Source organism: Diabrotica virgifera, chromosome 5 (assembly GCF_917563875.1).
Source record: "Diabrotica virgifera virgifera chromosome 5, PGI_DIABVI_V3a".
Taxonomy (NCBI): Eukaryota; Metazoa; Arthropoda; class Insecta; order Coleoptera; family Chrysomelidae; genus Diabrotica; species Diabrotica virgifera.
The window spans coordinates 200186478-200211460 of record NC_065447.1 but is presented as its reverse complement, the minus strand read 5'-3'; the positions used below and the strand labels follow the sequence as shown (position 1 = coordinate 200211460).

The 24983-nt window shown below is 32.8% G+C and overlaps 1 protein-coding gene across 2 annotated transcripts in view; it reads left to right on the top strand.

The window, feature by feature from the left end:
* LOC114326217 (UDP-glycosyltransferase UGT5-like) overlaps positions 1 to 24983 on the top strand; it is a 203223-nt gene that overhangs the window by 1179 nt on the left and 177061 nt on the right. The window lies entirely within an intron of this gene.

The following is a 24983-nucleotide window of genomic DNA, read 5'->3' as shown; positions in this document are numbered from 1 at the left end:
TAGTAATATAGAAGCACAATTCAAAAACATGGATTTTTATAAATCCGTTTAACGTTTCTGGTTTCCAACATAGCGGCTACTTTTCAAATAACATGATTATTATTTAAGTTGTAAAAATGTTGTAAATGTGAAATTTGTCAGATTTGTTATTTGATAATTGCACTAGAAATAGCAATAAAAAAATATCAATGTTAATAAATTCCGTTAATTACATGTAATGGAAATAGTTATTTTCCTAACAAGTGTAGAAAGTCATATTTTTCCGCACGAGACTGCAGTTTGCCGAACGAAGCGAAGCGGGAGTTCGTCAAGCAGTCGAGTGCGGAAAAGAGACTTTCTGCAAGCGTTAGGAACAATATTTTTTCTACAAGTCTTTAAAAAAATGACCAAATCTTAATCTTCAGCATAATTGGTTAGCATGACGACGATCTTGGTTTCCATGACGACGATTCAAACCACTGTTATTGTCTACTGATTCGACTTTCAAATATTATGTCAAAATTATTTTATTTCATCGAATTCTCAGTAGTAATTGCACAAGAGCTCTAAAATTATTGAATTTTTCCACACTTAAAAACTTACATTTTGAAGTCTTCTACTTTAAAATGTATAATATACGTCTGAATTGCCAATATAAATGAGTCAGATTAAATAAATTATTAAAAGAATTTTTTTACTTAGCAACAACATTTTTGTTTATTTTAGTAGTATTTTGTATTTTGACAACAAAACCCGATTTGGGCTTCGAAACGTTAATAAAATCATTTTTTTCGTAAAATTGTGGCTTATTTCCCATTGAAAATAGTTAATTATAAACATTACAAACGTTTGTTATTTATGGAAAAAGACAGCAAATACAAAATAAGTGATTGATGTGATCGTTCATGGGTATTCTTTCATTTTTTCCGACTGTATTATTGTTAAAAATGATTAATATAGCGAAATATTTAATTTTAGTATACAGGGTTGGTCGAAATTTGAAACGAGTGTCTTCTATGTTGTCTTAAATGGAACACCCTGTTTTTTAATAATGTATTTAATTAAATTCGCTCTACCTAACTGCTTTAATTTGTGAGCTATTCGTGATTCTTTAAGCCATACATTAGCTTCAATAAAAATTACATGAAATATTATTAGGTTGGCCGTGAAAATACAAAAATAATTTTTCGAAAAAAAATACATAAATACAAAAATACAATAATGGTTGAGCTATCAAAATACCTACGTAGTTAAGATTGTCGGTGCGTGTTTTATTTTTATAATATGTTGTTCAATACAGAGCACTTCGTTTCTGATATAATGTTTAAATAATAAATTGTTGTATGTTTAAATATTTTTATACCTGGTATTCGCAATGTTTCTATCTCCTCATCTTTCTGGATCTTGTCTTTTTGCTGTCTTCTCGTGTATGTGAAAATCCCTAGTACAAGTCGATGGCTAATTACACATTCTACTTGTTTGTATAGCCTTGCACACTCTATGCATTTTTTGCTGTCATTTCCGACTAATATGGAATCAATAATTGATTTTGCTTCCTTTTAACTGATTGGTACTAGGTTCGTCCTATGTGTATCTGGGTATGAATCGTCTCACTATATCTCCGCCTTCATTTACTATGTGTCGTTAAAATCTCCAATTAATAGAATATCTTGTTTTTCCTTTGCCATGTATAACACATCTTTTAGTGCGTTGAAAAATTCTTCCTATTTCCTTACGGTGACTTTGCCATTCATTTCATATACTCCAACAGTTACTGTTAGTTTTCCAAATATGCTTATCCTATTTTCCATTATTTATTCATTTATTTTCTGGTAATCTTGTTTACGTGTTCTCCTTTTGCTGTTCTTTCATGTTTGCGTATCCCGTTCTATATGTACCTACGTATATTTTGCTATAATTTACTCTTCTTGATCCTGTTTTTTTGTTTGACTTAAGACTATTATAATCTGTGTCTATTCTTTCGATTTCTGGGAGAATTTCATTTGTTTTTGTTGCGATTCCCTGTATATTCCACGTAAGTACCTATTCTTGTAGTTCATTTCTGCGCCTAAATCGTATATCCTTGTTTCTTTCCAAATTCCGAGGTTGTGTTGTATTGTCTTTTGCATAATGATTTTTTCCGAGTGTCGGTTAACTGGCCCGCTGCCTCAATCTCCTATTTTTGGAGGGTTGTAGTACCTGTTTGTTAATCAAACCATTTCTATATTTAATCTAGGTCGTTATCGATCATATTGGGAGACCCATCATATTGGGAGAGAAGTGATATATTTTGATAAGAACTGAAGTTAGTACGATGATTTCCCCTGTAAGATTTTACGATATAAACAAAATAGAACTGAATTATTCTGCATACTTCTTCATCCCTGAAATAGGTCTGTAACCTATCGGGATCATAGATGAGTATGCATCTAGATACCGCTACCACTACTAAAGAAAATTTTACTTATAAATTTTTCTCTGAATATTTAATTGATTGGTAACAACTAAACGATTTCTTGGATCTTTCGACGAATTTCTTTTTAACGAATAATTTGTTTACGTTTTTAACATTCCGAGAAACTAAGTAGAACCTTCCTACAACTAATCGGTTCGGATTTTCCTAATACCTTGTTACTTTATTATAAAGCTAACGTTCTCAGAATATTTCAGAATAAAATTATACAGCACACAACTCAAACTTCTTTAGGTTAGGTTATTCATTATCCGTTAGATTATTCTTAGTTTTCCTGTATCGAAAAGCTCGCTTGCTTGAAAATAATGATTATTTAAAAAAAGACTAAGTTTTCACTCTAATGGCATATAAAACAAAATAATGCTATTCTATATCCCACCAGAATGAAAACAATGGGAACCTTCTCTGGTTACACCTCCGAGGCTTCTACAATTTGCAAGCCATACGGATGCTGAGACTAAGGAACATGAGGGAATTCTACAATTTACAATTCACGTCCCATCTGCTCAGCGCGGTAAAGTGCCAACGAGAATGGTTCCCTTCGTACTCCAATCAGAGTAAATGTAAATCAAAAATGAATAACCATTTTCAATTTCGTTGCAAAACGAAAATACAGCCGAACCATATTCTAGTCCAATCAGAGAGTGCAGCAAGCACCTCTACCGGTTTCGAAACTTATTAGTCTCTCATCAGGAGGCACATGTGCAGCTCTACCTGATCCAACCAAAACAAACCCCAGCGTGCAGTCCCGGATTGCAACGAACGAAATGGCATAGATGCCTTAGCGGCAACTGCTAGCAAAAAGACTAAGTTTTCACTCTAATGGCATATAAAACAACATAATGCTATTCTATATCCCACCAGAATGAAAACAATGGGAACCTTCTCTGGTTAAACCTCCGAGGCTTCTACAATTTGCAAGCCATACGGATGCTGAGACTAAGGAAGATGCGGGAATTCTACAATTTACAATTCATGTCCCATCTGCTCAGCGCGGTAAAGTGCCAATCTCGTTGTCGAAATTTTTCTAGTGATAATTCATAGCACACCAAGGCTAAAAACCATGACCTGGCAGGCCTCAGCGGTGCACGTGTATCTACCAAGTGAATAGAAAGGTGCAAAGGACATCGCACACATCTTATGGAAAATATAATGTCACTCAAATTCAATAAAATTTATATGAATATATTCGTTTCAATTTGACGATCAATTCTTATCATTGCGCCAACTCTTAATTTTCAATAATAAGAGCAGAAATTGATATAAATCAATCTGAAATCAAATGGGTAGGTACATAAGTTAGAGAGAGAAAAAATATTTTAAAATACCCAAATTATAGTTAGCTCATAAATCTTCTCGAGCTCTTAAGCATCTTATTATAATAGTTTCACTAACCCGCTTAGGCCCAGCGGGGTTTAAGCTGTTTTGAATAGCACCCAGAGCAATAGTGATTATAACTGACACGTTTATAGACTCCAAAAATGCGATTTCGATAAACTTTAATTGCAATTTGCGCCGTAATTAATCATAATTAAGAGTTGGCGCAATGATAAGAATTGACAGTTAATTTTAAACGAATCTATTCGTATAAATTTTATTGAATTTGAGTGACATTATATTTTCCATAAGATGTGTGCGATGTCCTTTAGGGGGTAAAATAAACTTTCTCCTGTAAGGTTTAAATTTAAGTATGTGTTTGAGTAAGTCATTTAGAAGAAATGTGTATAATGACAGGCGATTCTGAAGAGCATAAGACCTTGCCAGGCGAGGGGAAAGATTAGGGGTTTTTACTAAAATTATTCTTTTTGCATCGAACACATTTTTTTTAGGTTTTTTGAATCATTCCAAACAGAAAAAATTTGTGGTGAATTTTCTCTTAAGTTAATAGCTTTTGTTATATACGCGATTGAAAATTTTGAAAATTGGGAAATCGGCCATTTTTAACCCTAAATCGGACATTTATCTAAAAATTTCAATGTTGCCAAGATACGTAGATATTCTTTAAACATTGATTGATGAAATCCCAAAGAGTTTTTTGCAATAAAATATCGAAAACCCCTTTGTTTTTTTAATTGCTAATCAAGCGGGCGCGACACTGTAGTATAAGTGAGGACGTTTGAGTTACCATAAATTCATTATCTCGAGAATGGGCAAATTTCAAGAGAAATCCTCAGACAAGTCGATTTTTTTTTGAATTAGGACTTTTTGGCATATATATAATACTACTGACGTCATCCATGTGTGCGTGATGACGTAATCGATGATTTTTTTAAATAAGAGTAGGGGTTGCGTGATAGCTCATTTGAAAGATTAATTAATCCTCTATTCAGTAATATGAACATTAACATAATTATTTATATGGGGTACACAAAAAAAATTTTTCTTCTATTTGTCAAATTTAATCAAAGTTAATTTAATAAAAAAAAATTGTTGTACACCCTGTATGAATAAGTATGTTAATGTTTATATTATTGAATAGAGAATTAAATAACCTTTTAAATGAGCTGTCACACAACCCCTACTCTCATTTAAAAAATCATCAATTACGTCATCATGCTCAGATGGATGACGTCACTAGTATTATATATATGCCAAAAAGTCCTAATTTAAAAATAAAAATCGACCTGTCTGAGGATTTCTTTTGAAATTTGCCCATTCTCGAGATAATGAATTTATGCCAACTCAAACGTACTCACTTATACTACAGTGTCGCGCCCGCTTCATTAGCAATTAAAAAACAAAGGCGTTTCCGATATTGTATTGCAAAAAACTCTTCGGGATTTAATCAATAAATGTTTAAAGAATATCTACGTACCTTGGCAACTTTGAAATTTTTAGATAAATGTCCGATTTAGGGATAAAAATGGCCGATTTCGCAATTTTTAAAATTTTCAATCGCTTATATAACAAAAACTATTAACTTAAGAGAAAAATCACTAAAGACCTTTCCTGTTTGGAATGATTCAGAAAACCTAAAAAAAATTTGTTCGATGCAAAAAGAATAATTTTAGGAAAAACCCCTAATCTTTCTCCTCGCCTGGCAAGGTCTTATGCTCTTCAGAATCGTCTGTCATTGTACACATTTCTTCTAAATGACTTATTCAAACACATACTTAAATTTAAACCTTACAGGAGAAAGTTTATTTTACCCCCTAAATTTGCACTTTTCGATTCGCCTGGTAGAAACACGTGGACCGCTGATGCCTGTCAGGTCATGGTTTTTAGCCTTGGTGTGCTATGAATTATCACTAGAAAAATTTCTAACCTTACAGGACGACCGTTAGTCGGAGGGTTCACTAGCCCTTAGACTAATATACCCTGACATCCTCAACATCTAATACGGTTTTTTGTTTGGTTATCACGTAATCTATTATTGAACTTAAATTTCTAGTAGGTTGTGTCCATGTGTATTTTTGTATTTCTTTGTGCTTAAAGTAACGATTATTGATTGTTAGCTCATGTTGTTCGCATATATTTATTAACCTGCCTCCATTTTCATTGACTATCTCTTCTCCAAATGGTCCTACTACTTTATTATTTGACTTTTTACCGGTTCTAGCATTTAGATCTCCTAATATTATTATTTCTCTGTTGTCTCCTACTTTTATTATTGTTTCATTTAAATCCCCGAAGAACTGTAGGCGAATTCTATAATTTTCGTTATAATCGCGAAAGCTAAGCTAAACGATAGCGAAGTTGATTTACGTTCATATTCTATAAGGTTAGTTTTCGCTTTCGCTTCGTTATCATAGCGGCATACGATAATATACGAGTTTAAACGACGTATGAATAAATAATTACGGCAACATTGCAAATATACGTGCAGGGAGTAAAAAAAAGAAGAAGTAAAGAAAGAAGAAGAGTAACTAGCAGTTACATGACGTATTTATATAACCTTATTGCCTTATAATCACAAGTTTGATTGAATTATTTCCTTGAATAACTATATTTTAATAAAAATGTTGCCAGTGCAATTTGTTCTATATTATGGAAAACTCGCGAAGAAACCATCTACGGTTAACGTGAGAGGAAAGCGGGTTCCTTCGAGATAGAAGTGACCCATTTGGTTTAACAGATATAAGGTTTATTGATATTTTTCGCTTAAGCAAAGAATTAGTTCGATTCCTTTTTGATGAGCTACAGGAACTTACGGAAGATATGGTGTAAGAGCATCACGAATTCATTATCAACAAAAAACACAGAATTCTTGTGGAATCAACAACGAACAACCCGCTTAGCGCTTGCGCTTGTGTACCACGTGAAAATGATCGACCAATCACTATCGAAAGCGAAACGAAACGCAAGCCAAAAGTTATCGCTTTCGCTTTGTAATCGGCTTCGTGATCTGCTTCTCCGGTTCTTCCCGAATGAGCTTACAGAATAGCAAACCGTCGGATGACGAACGTAATTGTTTCGCGTTGATCTTATAGAATCGGTCCACTGATCTTTTTCCGCTATTAGAACATCGTTTGATACACCATACACTACTATAATCGTTATTTTTTGTTGTAAGATGTTCATATTAACTCTCAGTATGTTTTCGTTTACTGCTTCGCAGTCTGTGATTTTATTTTTTAATTTTTTATGTACTACTAGCTTCTAAAAGCCCTTCTTTACGAATTATTATTCTTCTTGTTCTTCATTTTTCCTACAAACAATCTTATAATTCGTTTCCTAGCTAGACCAATGATTTCCTTCAATTATTTAATGAGTTTGTTATTTTTATATTTTTCTTAAACACTTATTTACCTACCGGGTGTTTTTTAATGTTTAATTTATTATACTCGTTATTATTATCAGTCTTTTGTTTTTATTATTGTTAGACATAAATAATATAAATTTCTCAATATAAAAAATATTTTGTAACAACAGTCAAAACATATCGTGCACGGTGGACATAGGATGTTTGTCCGGCATCTGTGAGAAATACAAATCAAGACGGGTCATTACTGTTATGGGTAGATAGGATATCGCCAGTTCAAGGACGAATCAGGCTCCCGACCTGAAATTCAACAAAATATTTAATATTATTTATGTAAATAATAGCGAACAAAAATATGTACAGAAAATGAGATGAATGAGGTATTTCCTTTTAGATGTACCTACTGTTATACAGTTATACTTATGGGGATGATAACGTTAATATTAGTCCTTCAATGTATTATTTATAGTGAGGACTGTAGCTTTCCCATGCAATATTTTCATTTTGCTTCAAATAAATGTTTGGTACATTCCATGTCAAATCACTCAGGCAAAAAATTCTGTATCTCCGATTTGTCTGAAAATTGGTATATAGCTTTTGCGGGACGTAAAAATAAGATATTTAAGGTCAAAAAATCTTCTTCTTCTTTTTTTCTCAAAATGTTATTTTATGCGATTTTACAGTGATTTGGTGTTTATTTAAACAAATTTGCATTTTCTGTCATAAAGTATCAATGAAAAACATAATATTTTAATAGAAAGGACTCAAAAATGTCATTATATGGCATTAACAAGTTATTTTGAATCAAAACAAGTTGTTGATCAAATTTTATAGTGCAAAAAACGTTAAAATACCGTTTTTACATTTTCCTCCATTCCCAAAATACATCATCATCGATTTGGCTGAAAATTTGCCCACAGATAGCCAAAAGATAGGACTTTAAGTGGTTAGAAGGATTTGAATTATATTACAATACCAAAAAAGTTACATGCAGTAATATCAGACTCAAAAGTATATATTAGTCCAGTCGGGATAGCATTTGACCTTGAATGCCGAGCTGCGCAAAATTTTATTTTTCTGATCTTTAGGGGAGTCAATAGTAGCCTAAATTTAAAATCACGAATGAATTCCTCCGTTACGTTAGCCGCCATCTTGATTTTAAAGGAGAACCTGTTTTGCTCAATATCTCCGCCAGTTTTAACTTTTCGACAAAAATGGTAGGAACTGAAATTGTTCCAAATAAATCGTATTTACAATTATTACAATTTCTTTTTAACAATTTTTGTCGTGAGGTCGATATTTTCGAGTTAATTGTACTTACAATAGACGCCTATATTTTTGACTATAATATTGCATGTAACTTTTTTGGTATTGTAACATAATTCAAATCCTTCTCACCACTTAAAGTCCTATGTTTTGTCTATCTGTGGGCAAATTTTCAGCCAAATCGATTATGATGTATTTTGGGAATGAAGAAAAATGTAAAAACGGTATTTTAACGTTTTCTACACTATAAAATTTGATCAAACGCTTGTTTTGAATCAAAGTAACTTGTTATAATGCCACATAATGACATTTTTGAGTCCCTTCTATTAAAATAGTATGTTTTCCATTGATACCTTACGATAGAAAATGCAAATTTGTATAAATAAACACCAAATCATTGTAAAATCGCATAAAATAGCATTTTGAGAAAAAAGAAGAAGAAGATTTTTGACCTTAATTATCTTATTTTTACGTCCCGCAGAAGCTATATACCAATTTTCAGACAAATCGGAGGTCCAAAATTTTTTTTGCTCCAAAATTGAGTGATTTGAAATGGAATGACCCGTTTCTATAAAGCTGTGAAATAAATAACTAGTCCACAGTACATCGTCCGTTTTGGGAGATGATTACAAAAATCTTAAAAATGGTCTTCACTGCGCTCCGTTTGGTTTGATCGAGTCTACCACTTTCTGAAAAATTTTAGAGTGCAGGTAGGACGCGTTTACTCGTCCCGCGTCATTATCAGGTTTATGTTGTCGGACTAACGAAGCGCGGCTATAAATTTTTCGGACAAGACATCGACAATCTTTATTATGTAATTAAATAATAAGTACATACTTCAAATTGAAAATAAAGAGTTTTGTAATAACAAAATCGTAGAATCCGACACCCACAAGATGTCACTCTAGCGCGATAGTTTTGTTATAACAAAAATCTTAATTTTCTTAGATTTGAGTACCTGAAACTGTCTTTCGGTCGTTTTCCTAGACGAAAAGAAGGTAAATACGTGGCCAGTGTCCTTTATTTGCTTTCTTCTATATCCGTCGTCTTTTGTGCTAATATATTGTAAAAGCCAGAGATACAGGATGCAGCCAGAAAGCAGTTTCTTAACAAAAAGTCTTGGATTTATGTTTATAATTTTTATGTTAATTTTTTAAATGTGGTAAACTTTGTATCTAGGGCTTTTCTACTTCCTTGTATTACGAGAGATGTCGCTGTTTTTGCGTCTCAAAAGTGGAATCATTGCATCGCGATGTTTTCCCTTAAATAGGCAGGGTGTTGATATTTGGTTTAAAGTTGTGACTGCATAGCTCCACTGAAGACGCATAGATGCAGAAATAGCTATCTGGAGATGGTGGACCAACTCTGAATCAAATAAAAAACAAGCTGAAAATGCATTATGACTTTGTATATTTACGTATTTTAATTCATAATATGGAAAATTTCTATTATGAAAAGTAGTTTAGAATTAATAATTATGTTTTAATGTGCAATTATATCATTCTAATTTAAATGTAGGTGTGTTAAACTATAAAGGTAGTTTACTCTTGATCGAAATTCATATGTTTTATATACCTCGTATAAGATTAATAAAATTTTATACAAGGTGTCCCAAAAGTAGTGGAACGGTCGAATATTTCGCGAACTGAACATCGCCGGATCGAAAAACTGAAAAATACGTGTTCAATCATTTTCAAAAATCTATCCAATGACACCAAACACCAACCTTCGTTACACCCCCTGGAGGTGGGGTGGCGGTAACTTTAAAATCTCAAATGGAAACCCCTAGATTTTCTTGCAGATTTGGATTCGTTACGTAAAAGTAAGCAACTTTTATTGAAGACATTTTTTCGAACTGTGGATAGATGGCGCTATAATTGGGAAAAACAATTTATTCTGATATCATGGGTAAATTAGAGAAACGGTCTAATATCTCGAGAAATACACTTCCAAATGAGAAACCAAACAAATTTTTTTAATATTTTTCGAAAACCTATCGAACAACACTAAACATGACCCTCCAACCCACCCTCCTGGAGGTGGGGTGGGGGGTAACTTTAAAATATTAAATACCAACCCCCACTTTTTATTACAGATTCGGATTTGCCATGAAAAACTAAGCAACATTTATTCGAAACATTTTTAAGGAATTGTTGATCGATGGCGCTTTAATTGGAAAAATACGATTTTTTAGCGCCATCTATCAGCATTTTTAAAAAATGTTTCGAATAAATGTTGCTTAATTTTTCATGAAGAATTCGAATCTGCAATAAAAAGTGGGGGTTGCTATTTAGGATTTTAAAGTTACCCCCACCCCACCTCCAGGGGGTGGGTTGGAGGGTCATGTTTAGTGTTTATCGATAGGTTTTCGAAAAATATTAAAAACCTGTTTTTTGGTTTCTTATTTGGAAGTGTATTTCTCGAGATATTAGACCGTTTTTATAATTTACCTATGGTATCAGGATAAATCGTTTTTCCCAATTATAGCGCCATCTATCCACAGTTCAAAAAAATGTCTTGCATAAAAATTGCTTACTTTTAAGTAACGAATGCCAATCTGCAAGAAAAACTAGGGGTTCCATTTAAGATTTTAAAGTTACCCCACCCCACCTCCAGGGGGTGTAGTGGGAGTTGGTGTTTGGTGTCATTGGATAGATTTTTGAAAATAATTGAAAACGTATTTTTCAGTTTTTCCATCCGATGTTTAGTTCGCGCAATATTCGACTGTTCCCCTACTTTTGGGACACGGTTGCATCATAAATCTTAGAACAAGAAGAGCTTTTTATGAAGAATAACTTTTATTTGTCAAATTAAAAATAAAAGAGTTATAAATGAAAATTTTCTTGGTATTCATAATTTGAGAAAAATCTTCAAATATTTTTTTCCATTAGAAGGATGTACACAGACACAATACTGGCTAGTGATTTTAGTCAATAATTTTGCCAATTCGACAAAAAAATAATTTCTAAATAGTTAATAATTATTACTAAATAATTAGTAATTTTGCCAATTTCGGCAAAATTCTCAAAAAACAAAAAAATTACCTTCTACAATCACTAGCCAGTTGTGTCGAGTTTAGGGAACGACTAGGTGTACATAATATTTTAATTTTATAGAAAATGGAACAGTATATTTATCATAAAGGGGAGGCCGTATTTATACTGGTATAAACCTTTTTAAAACTGTTTATAAATTATTGCTTTAAAATATTTATACTCAAATTGTATTTTTGAACGTCTTATTTATTTTATATAATAATTAAATTCACTAAATGTCATTGATGTTTTATTAATACTTAATTTAAAATTTAGTTTGACATTGACGAAGTGTCAAACTCAAATGTAAATAACCTATGCTTGGCAAATCGAGATTTAAAAAAAGTAGCCTACTTCCTAATCAACCATTTGAGCTGACGTTTAGTACGTCTGTAGGAGATAACCGGATTGTGACGCCACATTTTAGACTTTGAGGTCGATTATCTCGAAGACGGTTAGATATATCGAAATGCCGTTTTCAGATTTGGATGCAGAAGGCAAAACTACATATTAATCCATCGATACACCTGCTCTAAGTATTGCAGGAGCGGCAACGCAATAACACACAGACTTTTGCAAATTTATAAACGAAGAGTTTTCGTTGAAAACTGCCTTTACCTCTTAATTTTTAATTCAAAGTACTTATATTTAATTTAAAGATTGTCGATCTCTGGTCCGACCAATTTACAGCCGTGTTTCTTTAGTCCGACAACGTAGATATGTTAATAACGCGAGACGCAGAAACGCGTCCTCCAACCTGCACTCAATATTTTTCAGAAACTGTTAGACTCGCTCAAACGAAGCAGTTAAGACCATTTTTAAGACTTTTGTAATCATCTTCCAAAAAGAACAATGTTTACTGTGGACTAAACCGTTTGACCATTTTTGCGATTCTCATGAACTCAATAAAATTTATACCTTCATTAACCCGTCGCTATGAAATTTCCATTGTTAGAGTCTATTCTTCAAAACTGGTAACATTAAATTTGTGACAGGGGTTGCAAACATTTTTTCATTTTTTGGAGTCTCAAAATTGACATTCTCAGCAAAATCCAGCATACAAACTTTTTTATGACTTTTAATATACATATTTTATAAATAATGTAGGAAAGAGAGGTTGAACCTCGCAAAATGGACACAAGTCCGGTTTTATTTTTTTCTGGTATATCAAGGGTGCTTATTATGAGACTAACTTTTTCTTAAAAAATTTCGCACCGGAGCCCCCCTTTTCATCCCATTAAAGGGTTAATTTGTGGTTTTTGCGAAAGGTAGCCCTTCCTGTACGTTTTCGAAAAAATTTACTTGATAGTAAACTGAAAAGGACTATATTTCCTACTATTTATTTCCCGACGGCATATGGCACCTTCAGTGAAAGACTGCAGTAACTCAAAAATTTTTTGCGTTTTTGAATATAAGTTCCGTGCAAAACTGTTGTAACTCTAACAGTTTTGCACGGAACATTGCAATGGCTTCGATAACAAGCAACTAAAGGCACGAAAAAGGTAAGATATTTGTTATTATAATATCTATATCCGTGGTGTTTAATTTTAATATGCAGCGTGTCTACGTAATCCATTAACGGCCGAGAAAATAAAAAAAGATTTACGAGACCAAACTATTCATGTAAATTTTATGTCCTTTTAGGTCGGGGCAATAAGGGACCTAAGCCTCATTTGAAAAGTTTTGAGTAAATCACGTATAAAGTTTTTGACAAAATCCTGAAATCATATTTTTATATTTTATAATGTTTACCTTAATTACTTACATGCATAATAAATTATTAAATATATTTTTTCAAAAAAAGATACAAAATAAAACTGCATTTTTTAAGAAAAAAATTATTAAACAAATAAATGTGGCTTATGGCCTTTTTGAAAATAACAAAATTAATCATTCTAAAAGCAAGAATATACCTACAATATTATTTTTTATTAAAAAAATCAGATTCATCATCCCTGTCTACTTCCTCTGCTTCATCAACTTGTTCAATAATCTTGTTATAATCTTGTTCAATGTTACTTGTACTGATTCCAATAATACTGAGATAAAATTGCTGTTTTATGAGAGGAATACATTGTAAAAGTTTCTTTATATCCTGAATTTTTTTAATGTTCAGTACTATTGGTCCTCCATATATATATATTTTTTAAGCTTTTTTTGGTCACCAAATTTTACAACCCTCTTACCAACATTTACTTCATCAAACGCTCCATTTAGGGTGTGTTTAATGAATATGAAATTTGGGTGTTCGCTATCGAACTAAGAAAGGACCAAGCCACCTACAAAATAAAATACTTGTTTGGTCTTTAAACGTGTTATTTACAAACGAATTTAAATAGAATATTATTGTTAATGGCTCTTTATCAATAAAAAAAATTCAACACGTTATTTATGGCTACGTTTTACTAAAAAAGTAAATTTAATGTTATTATAACTTATTAAGACACAAGCCACATATCCGACAGCAAGAAGGTCTCAAGCCACTAAAATGTTTACTTACCTTTTTCGGAGAAGATTCATCACTTTCACTGGAACTCGTGTGCGGAGAATATTCTCGATCCTTTACAGAATCGTCAGAGTCAAAATCCAAACCTGAACTACTGTATTTTTCCTTATAAAATAATTGTTTTTCGTTCAACACTCTTCGATTATGTGTCGCCATGTTGATTTTACTGTGGCTTATGACGTTCTTGATTACAAATTTTCCATGATTTTGCAAGTTGGCAAAAATGTCGTTATAGCCTGGTGGCCACATCTATTGCCCAATAGCCGTAAAATTTTGCTGGTGGCTTGAGACCATTGTTACAGAGCCTGTTTTAGTAAAATCTTCAAATTTCTAAAAATGTGGCTTAGGTCCCTTATTGCCCCGAGCCCTTCAATTATTTACGACCAAAAAGTATTTTTTTCATGAAAGGAAAAACAGTTATCTTAAAACTTGTGTATTGACAATACTGACAATACTGTCAAAAATATCTCTTCTCAGAAAACTTGCTAAATAACAGCCAAAAATTCAAATGGCCAAAAAGAAAGATTTGTTATACTTATGCCATTCGGGTATGACACCAGAAGCCCACCATAGTTTTTATAAAAATATTTTGGCACAAGATGATGTACGAGAAGAGGACAACAACTACGAGGAAAACCTGTCAGTAACGGCCACTAAAAATGAAAGAACTATTGGCCGATATAGAAAGGTGGCCGGTATTGCCAGTTTCTGTAGCCTAGATATACATAATTGGTTTGGGGAATTTTTAAACTGGCCGTTAGTACAGGTGTCCGATGTTGGCAGGTGCCCGGTAACACAGGTTTTACTGTAAAAGTAAATGTGTCTACACTTTTTACAATTTTCTCCGTGCAAAACTGTTGTAACTTTGAAATTCTAATATTAAATGTGTAGTGATTAACAATTTTTTCAGTGCAAAAGTGTTGTAACTTTAAAATTAATAATGTTTTCGCATGTAATGTAGGCTGAAAAGCATGTAAAATCATAATTAAATGTTATAGGTCTGGATCCCACATATGAAAAAAAAGTTGAATAATAGCAAGCTGAAAATTTGTTAATAGCTTAAGGGTGTCTAGTTGGACAAACTTTGATATATGGGAACACTGGAACAAGGGAAGTTTTAATTGTGGAACAAATTAAAAATTTGGAACAGTCAGACCACGAAAACGGCACATGTATTTTGTCCGACAGAACAGACTTAAATTCTCCGAACAGAGATTAAACTCTCATGCAAAAATCAGACTGCTATTTATCACCAAATGGGCGTTTTAATGAGTGGAACATGTAGAATTTGTCAAATGACAGGAATTATGACAGGTGATAAATAGCAGTCTGATTTTTGCATGAGAGTTTAATCTTTGTTCGGAGAGTTTAAGTCTGTTCTGTCGGACAAAATAAATGTGCCGTGTTCGTTGTCTGACCGTTCCAAATTTTTAACCTGTTCCACAATTAAAACTGCCCCTATTCCAGTATTCCCATATATCTAAGTTTATCCGACTAGACACCCTTAAGCTATTAACAAATTTTTAGCTTGCTATTAATCAACTTTTTTTTCATACGCGGGATCCAGACCTATTAATTTTTCTTAAAACGTGTGTCTTATTTCACCGATATTAACACGAAAATAAACAAAATCGTCTTTATCTCGAAACTTACTTATTTTGGGGTGCGGGTGCAATATGTCTATCACCCACCGTTTAGCGGGGGTGGCGCCCCAAAATTGACAAATTTTTAAAAAAGATGTTTGAAAAAAAAAATTAATTTTCCGTAACTCTAATGAAGATTAAGGAGAAACCTTACGGAAATTAATCACAAATAAGTGGCTGATTTTTTGGTATAGGCTTCATTTAAGGGCAATTGCAATTTTTTTAATTACAGTGTGTTACATTTTAAAAAACCCCTTTTTATACCATCTGAACTGCCTATGCTAGAGTAAACGATTACCCATGTACTAGTGTTATTTACAAATTTGTATAATGGACCCCATATTTTCCCCGGAACCACCCAAAAAAAAAGGAGAATTAATAAAGAAAATAATCAAAAATTTCTTTTGGGCCACCCGTGTGTCTTTAGGGTGCAAATAAAATAAAATATCCATAGATCATAATGTGTAGAAGACAGTGTGTTCCTTTATTTTCCATAAGTACGTTATCCATAAAATGAATATTTGATGAAAAATAAAACAAAAACTGGATCCCGCCAAAGCATTTCTGAGGTTTACGGCGCCACTGTGCCGTAACGGTTGCTTATACGAAAAAAATGCATAGAGACTTATTTGTAGAGAAAATAGTGGTCTTTAATTCTGTATAAGTTTTGCTAAAAAAAAATTCATAGGTTATGAGAAAATCGTCAAAACATGCTCTCCAAGGGATAGGGGTAGTTTCTGCAGTTTATTTTCAAGGATAGGGGTAGTTTCAGCAGGGATGTTGCAATAATCATAAATATTTATGAAAAACCCTATTGATCGAACATAGGTCCATAGGGGTCAAAAAGCAAAATAAAATATTTTTTTTCAACCCCCCCATATTTATTTTTTATTGGCTACACGGGTTGCACTAAGAAATCGCTTTGGGTGTCCATGCATGGGTAATAAGAACATGCAAAAAATGTAATATGAAGCATTTTAATAAAGGGCATGGTGCATGAAGGATTCCAAGAAAATCACTTCCTTTGTTAATTCTGTTTTTTTTGGGTGGTTCCGGAAAAAAATGGGGGTGCAATTTAGAAATTTGTAAATAACACGAGTACACGGATAATCGCTGAAAGGTTTTTTACTCTAGCATAGGTGGTTCAGATGGTATAAAAAGGGGTTTTTTAAAATGTAACACCCTGTAATTGAAAAATGGGCAATTGGTCTTAAATGAAACTGTTACCAAAAAATCAGCCACTTTTCTGTGATTAATTGCCGCAGGGTTTGTTCTTAATTTTCATTCCAGTTAGGGAAATGTAATTTTAATTAAAAACATATTTTTTTAAAACTTGCCAAATTTGGGGAGCCACCTCCGCTAAACGGTCTAGCGGGAAATATAGCTAAATAGTAGGAAATATAGTCAGTCCTCTTTATTTTACTATTAAGTAAATTTTTTGCAAACCGTAGAGGAAGGGCTGTGTTTCGCAAATTACACAAACTACCCCCTTTAAAGGGGTGAAAGGGGGGTTCCGGGGCGACATTTTTAAGAAAAAGTTAGTCTTAAAATAATCATCATTTGATATATGTACCAGAAAAAAATAAAACCGGACTTGTGTCCATTTTGCGAGGTTTAACCTCTGTTTCTTACACTAAAAGAAAAAGAGATATTATGAATAATATTTAAACTAAAGTTTTTGCATACCGGATCATTAAAGGCCATTAGAGTCGCGAACTCGACTAGACTCGTCGCAGACAAGTCTCGCCCAGATTCTTTACGTTGTTTTTAATCTTCATAAACGTATTTGGAAGTCGCGGACGAGGCGCAGTCACAACGCCGCCGACTCGATTTTTCCTTGTATGAGAATGTCAAGACGTCTCGGTCTCGCTTTGTCAACTGTCAAGTCCGAGACAGGGACGCGAATGCCTCGCGGACCAGACAGCTATGAGTTTTCGTGTATTCTTGAAAATAAATAGACCAAGAGGCAGCGCTGAAAAATCTATTTGAATTTACTAAAGCTAGATTTTTCACAGTTGATTACTGTGTGTGTGTAGAGAAACATACTGCGGTCGGTCAAGCGAAACGTAGAACAGGGGTTACTGAGAGGGTATCAAAGTTGCTTTCCTACGAAGGTAATTATTTTCATTTACTAAGGCTGAAAATCAGTACACACATTCTAAATTAAATATAAATAAAAGTTATTATAGTCGGTCAGCTGTATGACGGGACAGAGCCGCTCGGTCGGCCCCAATAGTCGATTGAGGAAATGAAGCATTTTGGCTCGCAATTTTTTCGTCCAGCATTGGATTTACTTGAAATTTTTAAAGAAGGTAGGGAATATTCCAAGGATTATTTTCTATATCATGCCGCTATCATACGCTAAAACCTTGGGGTGGTTGCCATCTCATCTCGGGGTGGGAATTTTATATTAAGTTTTAACCATATAATTCGATGGAAAAAGTGATTCTAAGAAAAAAATGTTTTTCACATTTCCTTCGTAAAACTAATATTTTTCGAGTTATTTGCGCCTGAAAACAACAGTTTTTCGACGAAAAAATCGACTTTTTAGATGGTTTTTTGAGAATACCTCGAAAAATATGCATTTAGTCAAAAAACTGTCAATATCGAAATTGTATGTTTTAGTAACACAAACCAAATTCTTTTCCTATAATATCTTTAAGACCAATACAAACCGAGAAAGGCATGTTAAAAATTAGCTTTATTCGTCAAATGCACAATTTGAAATATTCAAAGCCAAATAATATTTGGCCTTATATTTTTTGCTTTGGCAGATATTTTTCGAGGAAAACTTAAAAAATCTTTATTCAAGTATACAATTAGACCTTTCAAAAAAAATAATAAAAAGTTTCTAACACGAAAATTAAGCGACTTACAAAAAAATGTCGGTACCTGCTTTTCTCTACGAAAAAATCAGTGAAAACAACCCCCTAACTACCTTCCTAATTCAAAATTGGTCTTCATTTTTCTGTAGTTCCTTTTCTGTTTATATTATCAATACACTCAAGGAGTTTGATCTATTTAGAATACCTAATTTTGGAAAAATTGCAGTTCAAATAAAATTTGCTTTTTTGCAATTTGGTATTTTTCACCTTTTACTTCAAAATATCTCCGAAAATACTCAAGATATGAAAAAAATTATAAACAACTACATTGTAGCTTTTTTAATGACTAAAATTACCTTGTGCATAGGTTTTCATTACATTAAATATTTAGCCAGATATAGCTGTTTAAATCCTCTATTTACCAGCAAACACCCCCTTATTCGAGCCCTTTAAACCTGCCCCAATTAAAAACTGAGGCATCATACGGAATTTAATTTACACATTCTTATAGCTCTTTAAAAATCCTACCAAATGATTTTTAAGGGGTCTCATTACTGAGACGGTATCAAAGTTGCTTTCCTATGAAGGTAATTAAATCTATTTACTAAGGCTGAAAATCAGTACACAGTGAGATATAATATTTTTCCAAAATTATGCATTTTAAATAGGTCAAACTCTCCTTGAGTGTATTGATAATATAAATATAAAATGAACTACAGAAAGGTGAAGACCAATTTTGAATTAGGAAGGTAGTTAGGTGGTTGTTTTCACTGATTTTTTCGTAGAGAAAAGCAGGTACCGACATTTTTTTTGATTATAAGTCGCTTAATTTTCATGCTAGATACTTTTATTATTGTTTTTGAAAGGTCTAATTGTATGCTTGAAAACAGATTATTCAAGTTTTCCTCGAAAAATGCAAATTTTTCCCATTATTTGGCTTTGAATATTTCAAATTATGCATAGCTCGGTTTGTATTGGTCTTAAAGATATTATTGGAAAATAATTGGGTTTGTGTTACTAAAAGATACAATTTTGATATCTAAAGTTTTTTTGATTAAATGCATATTTTTCTAGGTATTCTCAAAAAACCCTCTAAAAGAGTCGATTTTTCCGTCGAAAAACTGTTATTTTCTGGCGCGAATAACTCGAAAAATATTAAATGAAAAAGAAAATGTAAAAAACATTTTTTTCTTAGAATCACTTTTTCCATCGAATTACATGGTTAAAATGTAATAAAAATTCCCACCCCCGAGATGGGGTGGCAACCACCCCCAAGGTTTTAGCGTATCATAGCGGCATGATATAAAAAATGATCCTTGGACTATTCCCTACCTTCTGTGAAAATTTCAAGTAGACCCTTACTGGACGAAAAAATTGCGAACCAAAATGCTTCATTTCCTCAATCGACTATTGGGGCCGACCGACCGGCTCTGTCCCGTCATACAGCTGACCGACTATAATAACTTTTATTTATATTTAATTTAGAATGTGTGTACTAATTTTCAGCCTTAGTAAATGGAAATAATTACCTTCGTAGAAAAGCAAGTTTGATACCCTCTCAGTAACCCCTGTTCTACGTTTCGCTTGACCGACCGCAGTATGTTTCTCTACACACTCACAGTAATCAACTGTGAAAAATCTAGCTTTAGTAAATTCAAATAGATTTTTCAGCGCTGCCTGTCCGTCTAAAACGAAAGTGTTCGGCTGATTATATTAATAAAACAAATGTAGTTCTCCCGTTTCCAAATGTAATGTTTAGGTATGTAATGAAACGACCCTATTAACCCTTTCAGCTCCTCTCCACGGTAAAATATTACAAAACCTCCAAATTTTAAAGAACCACTTGCATTGATATGAAATTTGGCATACACATGCACTCACCGGCACAAAATTCCGCCACCCAAAATTTTTGATTAAGTTTGACAATCGATAACTTTATTATTTATATTCGGATTTTCAAGATTCTTGCATCAGTTTATAGGTACATGTATTGACGTCGTTCTTTAGTATTCAGATAACAAAAATTTTTTGCTTAGATGGCATTATATGGGGGTGAATGGAACCGTTGTATTTTCTCCTAATTTTAAAAAATTACAGTGGAACCCCGATAAGTCGGCCTCCGATAACCCGGACGTCCGGTTAACCAGGACCGATTTTCATCAGACAAAACAAATATTTTTTCACTTCGACTGAGTTTTTTACCGAGAAATAAACAATACTCTATACAACTGTACGTAGTTTAGATGTACTCTGCATATGTATTTCACGTTTTTGCAATTATAATGGAGTTTATGTGTAAGTATACTGTATTTTATTAATTTTTACCATATTCTCCGGCTAACCAGGATTTTCGATAACCCGGATCGGTCGCGGTCCCTATTAATCCGACTTATCGAGGTTCCACTGTATGTGGAAAAATTGGACAGCTGATTTTGTTTCATACTCCTTTTGTATTTTCCTGGAGCTATCACTAAGGTTTTATTTTTTGAATTATCCAAATATCTCTTTTATTGTAAGAGCTGTAAACTGTAAATAAAAACACTGCTTTGAAGGTTTCTTTAATTAAAAATATGAAACGCACTAAAATTAACAAAACAAAACAAAATTAACAACAAAACAATTAAATAGCGGGTATGTCCACCTCTTGCAGCAACCATTGCTCGCAATCTGTTTGGCATCGAATAAAGATGTGTTATCCTTGCCTGGAAAATAGCCCGATATTCCTCTACCAGGACCATAACTGTACCAAATTTTCTGGAGGCCTAGGATGACGGGGAATAGCTTTTTTATTTCATCCCATAAATACTCAATAGGATTGAGATCTGGGCTGCATGCGAACCATTTTGATCTTATAAATCCAACCTCTATTTTATGAGTCAATCAGTGTTTTATTTACAAAAAATGGTACAGCTCGTAGAAGAAAAGAGGTATTCGAATAATTAAAAAAATTTTTAGTGATGTCTCCAGGATAATATGAGAGGACTATGAAACAAAATCAGCTCTTCCATTTTTCCACAGAATGTTTTAAAGTTATATGCAACGGGAGATATGCAACGCTTCCATTCACCCCTGTATAATGTCATGCAAGCAAAAATTTTGTGCTACCGGAATATACCAAACTATATCTATATGACATGTACCGATGTACCTACAAACTGGTGTAAGAGTTTTGAAAATTGGAGTACAAAATTAAAGTTATAAATTGTCAAACTTAATCAAAAATTTTGGATGGCGGAATTTTGTGCCGGTGAGTGTAAATAACATGTCAAAGAAAAAAAGTAATATTGCTGTCGATGTTTGATTTTGCCCTGGGGGTGAGTTTCACCCCTTCTCGGGGGTGAAAAAACATACGTTTTAAGTAAGTCCAGAATTGGATAAACTGACTAGCTCTAAGGAAATTTTATTCTATAGAGTTTTTTCACTAAATTAATATTCGAGTTATTTGCGAGTGCACATGTTCATTTTTAACAAAAAAATAACGTTTTTAGACGGCTTTTCGCAAATAACTCAATAAGTATTTTATTGAAAAAAGTATTCTTGGTAAAAATACAGCCTATAAAAGAGTGAAAAAAAAAGGTGTTTATGTTACAGTTTAAGTCGATTATCCAGTTGGAGTTGACTATTCCTAGTTCGAGTCAACTCAAACGGATGGTTTTAGTAAAAGTTGATTATAATACAAAATTAAGATTTTTATCTTACATTTACTAGTAAAAGTAGGTAGACTTCAACTAGAAAAGGTATACTCTTCCCAATGTCATTTAGTAAAAGTTGATTCACACAAACAACCGATTCTAGAAATTAAATGTTACGTTCAAATCGTGATAAGTAGTTAAAACGGTCAAAACAAAGAGACGCACACTCATCAAAAAAGAACGTGAGATTATACTCGTTAAAGGTACATTTACTGCATCTATCCAGGAATAGTCAACTTAAACTAATAAGAGTTGATTCTATTTTTCCAGTGATCGACTTTTATTAACAAGGGTTAGGAAGAGTCTACTTCAACTAGTAAAAGTTGAATTAAATTTTTCAAATCAACTCTTACTGCTCGTTTTAGTTAGAGTTAAAACGAACTAGGAATAGTCCACTGGCGAAGCGTCCATGTAACCACTGTTACCAGTTAAAAATCTTGCAAATAAATATTTTATGACGATGAATAATTCTCTTTACCAATATTTTTACCACTAGAAATATATTATATTATGTGGTAATAGCACCTAACTCAGTAAATAGCCAACTACTCGTAGACACGAAAATATTGGCGAGTTTATGTGACTCAGTTGCACTTTATTATACTCTGTTACCAGACTCATTTCTGGTTACAATGGTTATATACCCACGCTGGCGCTCGGGACCGGCTAGCGACTGAAAATTTTGAAGAAGCGACGGCATAAGCGCGCTGTGTATCAGTAGCGCTGTTACCAGATTTAAAATTGGTGACAGTACCTATAAAAAGTGTGCGTGCAGTTAACCATGGATGAGTGTCGTTTCTTAATCGATCAACTACTTGAAAAGTAATTCTCCTTGTATAATTTTGAAGAAAAAACTGAGATTAAAAATGAAGGACCTATTTTAAACAATTTAAAAAAGGAATCAACAAAAGTAGTTCGATATTTTAAATTTAGTTGGTACAGTGAAAATCCTTGGTTATATTATGGTTGCAAGAAAAATATACTGTATTGTTGGCCATGTCTTCTGGTTTCTACAGAAAAATGGGTGGACCAGGTTCAAGATTTAAATAGTGTTAGATTTTTAAAAAGGAGACATGAAATTTCTCCGTTACCTACATGTAAGATGTATAACCCAATTTGATTCAGTTTGGCAAAACAAAAATTAAAAGTTCTCTTAACCAAGCTTTTAAAGCAAATATTGTTAAACATAATGAGTTTGTTAAAAAAAATAGATCGGTATATCCTTAGCACATTTATAATAGATACTGTATGTTCTTGGGCCAAATAAGAACCACGTCTCGTGATCATTTTGAGTGCGACGACTCTGACAATCCAGGCAATTACAGGGAATTGTTAACATTAATTGCCAAAAAAGACCAAAAATTTTGTCAACATCTAGAAACATCTGTTTTTTAGAGGGTTTCAAGTGATATACAAAATGATATTATTGAAGTTACACTCACCGGCACAAAATTCCGCCACCCAAAATTTTTGATTAAGTTTGACAATTTATAACTTTATTATTTGTGCTCCGATTTTCAAGATTCTTACACCAGTTTGTAGGTACATGTATTCATATTGTTTGGTATTATTCCAGCAAATTTGGTACAGTTATGGCCCTGGTAGAGGAATATCGGGCTATTCCCCAGGCCAGGAAAACACATCTTTATTAGATGCTATACAGATTGGGAGCAGTCGTTGCTGCAAGAGGTGGACATAACCGCTATTGAATTGTTTTGTTTTATTGGTAAATTTGTTTTGTTTTGTTAATTTTACTGCGTTTAATATTTTTAAGTAAATAAACATTCAAGAGAGATATTTAGATAATTCAAAAACAAGACCTTAGTGATACCTCCAAGATAATACAAAAGGAGTATGAAACAAAATCAGCCCTCCAATTTTTCCACAGAATTTTTTAAATTTAGGAGAAAAAACAACGCTTATATTCACCCCCCGTATAGTGCCATCTAAGCAAAAAATTTTTGTTACCGGAATAATACCAATTGACATCAATACATGTACCTACAAACTTGTGCAAGAATCTTTAAAATCGAAGTACAAATAATAAAGTTATAAATTGTAAAATTTAATCAAAAGTTTTGGGTGGCGGAATTTTGTGCCGGTGAGTATATATTGTTATGATCTGCTTTCTATTACTCTGATATTAATTATTATTTATTTGATTAATTACTTAATTGTCGCAAATCATACATAAAAATTAATAAAAAATCTCAGAGTGCCTTTTTATAAATTAAAAAGGTCTAAATTATCTTATGTTATACTTATCTTCTCTCGTGGTTTCAGTATCTCTTAGTTGATCCTTATGGGGATAAAATAGGAAAATGAAATAAATAGAAAAATCATAAATACACACATACAAATATCGTTATTATCAAAAGCAATGCTCTGTAAATTTATCAATCAAATCTTGTGGGCATAACTGTCCAAAAGAAACTTTTACCATATAAATTAATCTAATTCAAACAAATATTTATCGCTTTGTTCTTGATACCATTAATAAAACAAGCTAAACAAACAAATTTGGTAATCGCAAATTACTTATACTTCCTATTAAATTTTTGAAAAATATTGGAATCTTAAATTCATATGCTTTTACGTAAAAAAAATTAACTTCTGATTATAAAAAAACTATCACATAGGTTATTGATTGACCTTTTTGATTCACACACAATGATGTCTCCTCTTGACCCAAACAGCTCCTCCTTGTTGATTATGTTAGGCTACCAATCAAAGCCCTCTCCGTTCTCAGCAAACAATCCAGCAGGATACCAGCAACTATTTCTCCAAAAACACAAGCCAGGCCTTTTTTTGACAGTACTCGTCCAATAAACTCCAAAACGCTCCCCTCTCTTTCTCTCAAAC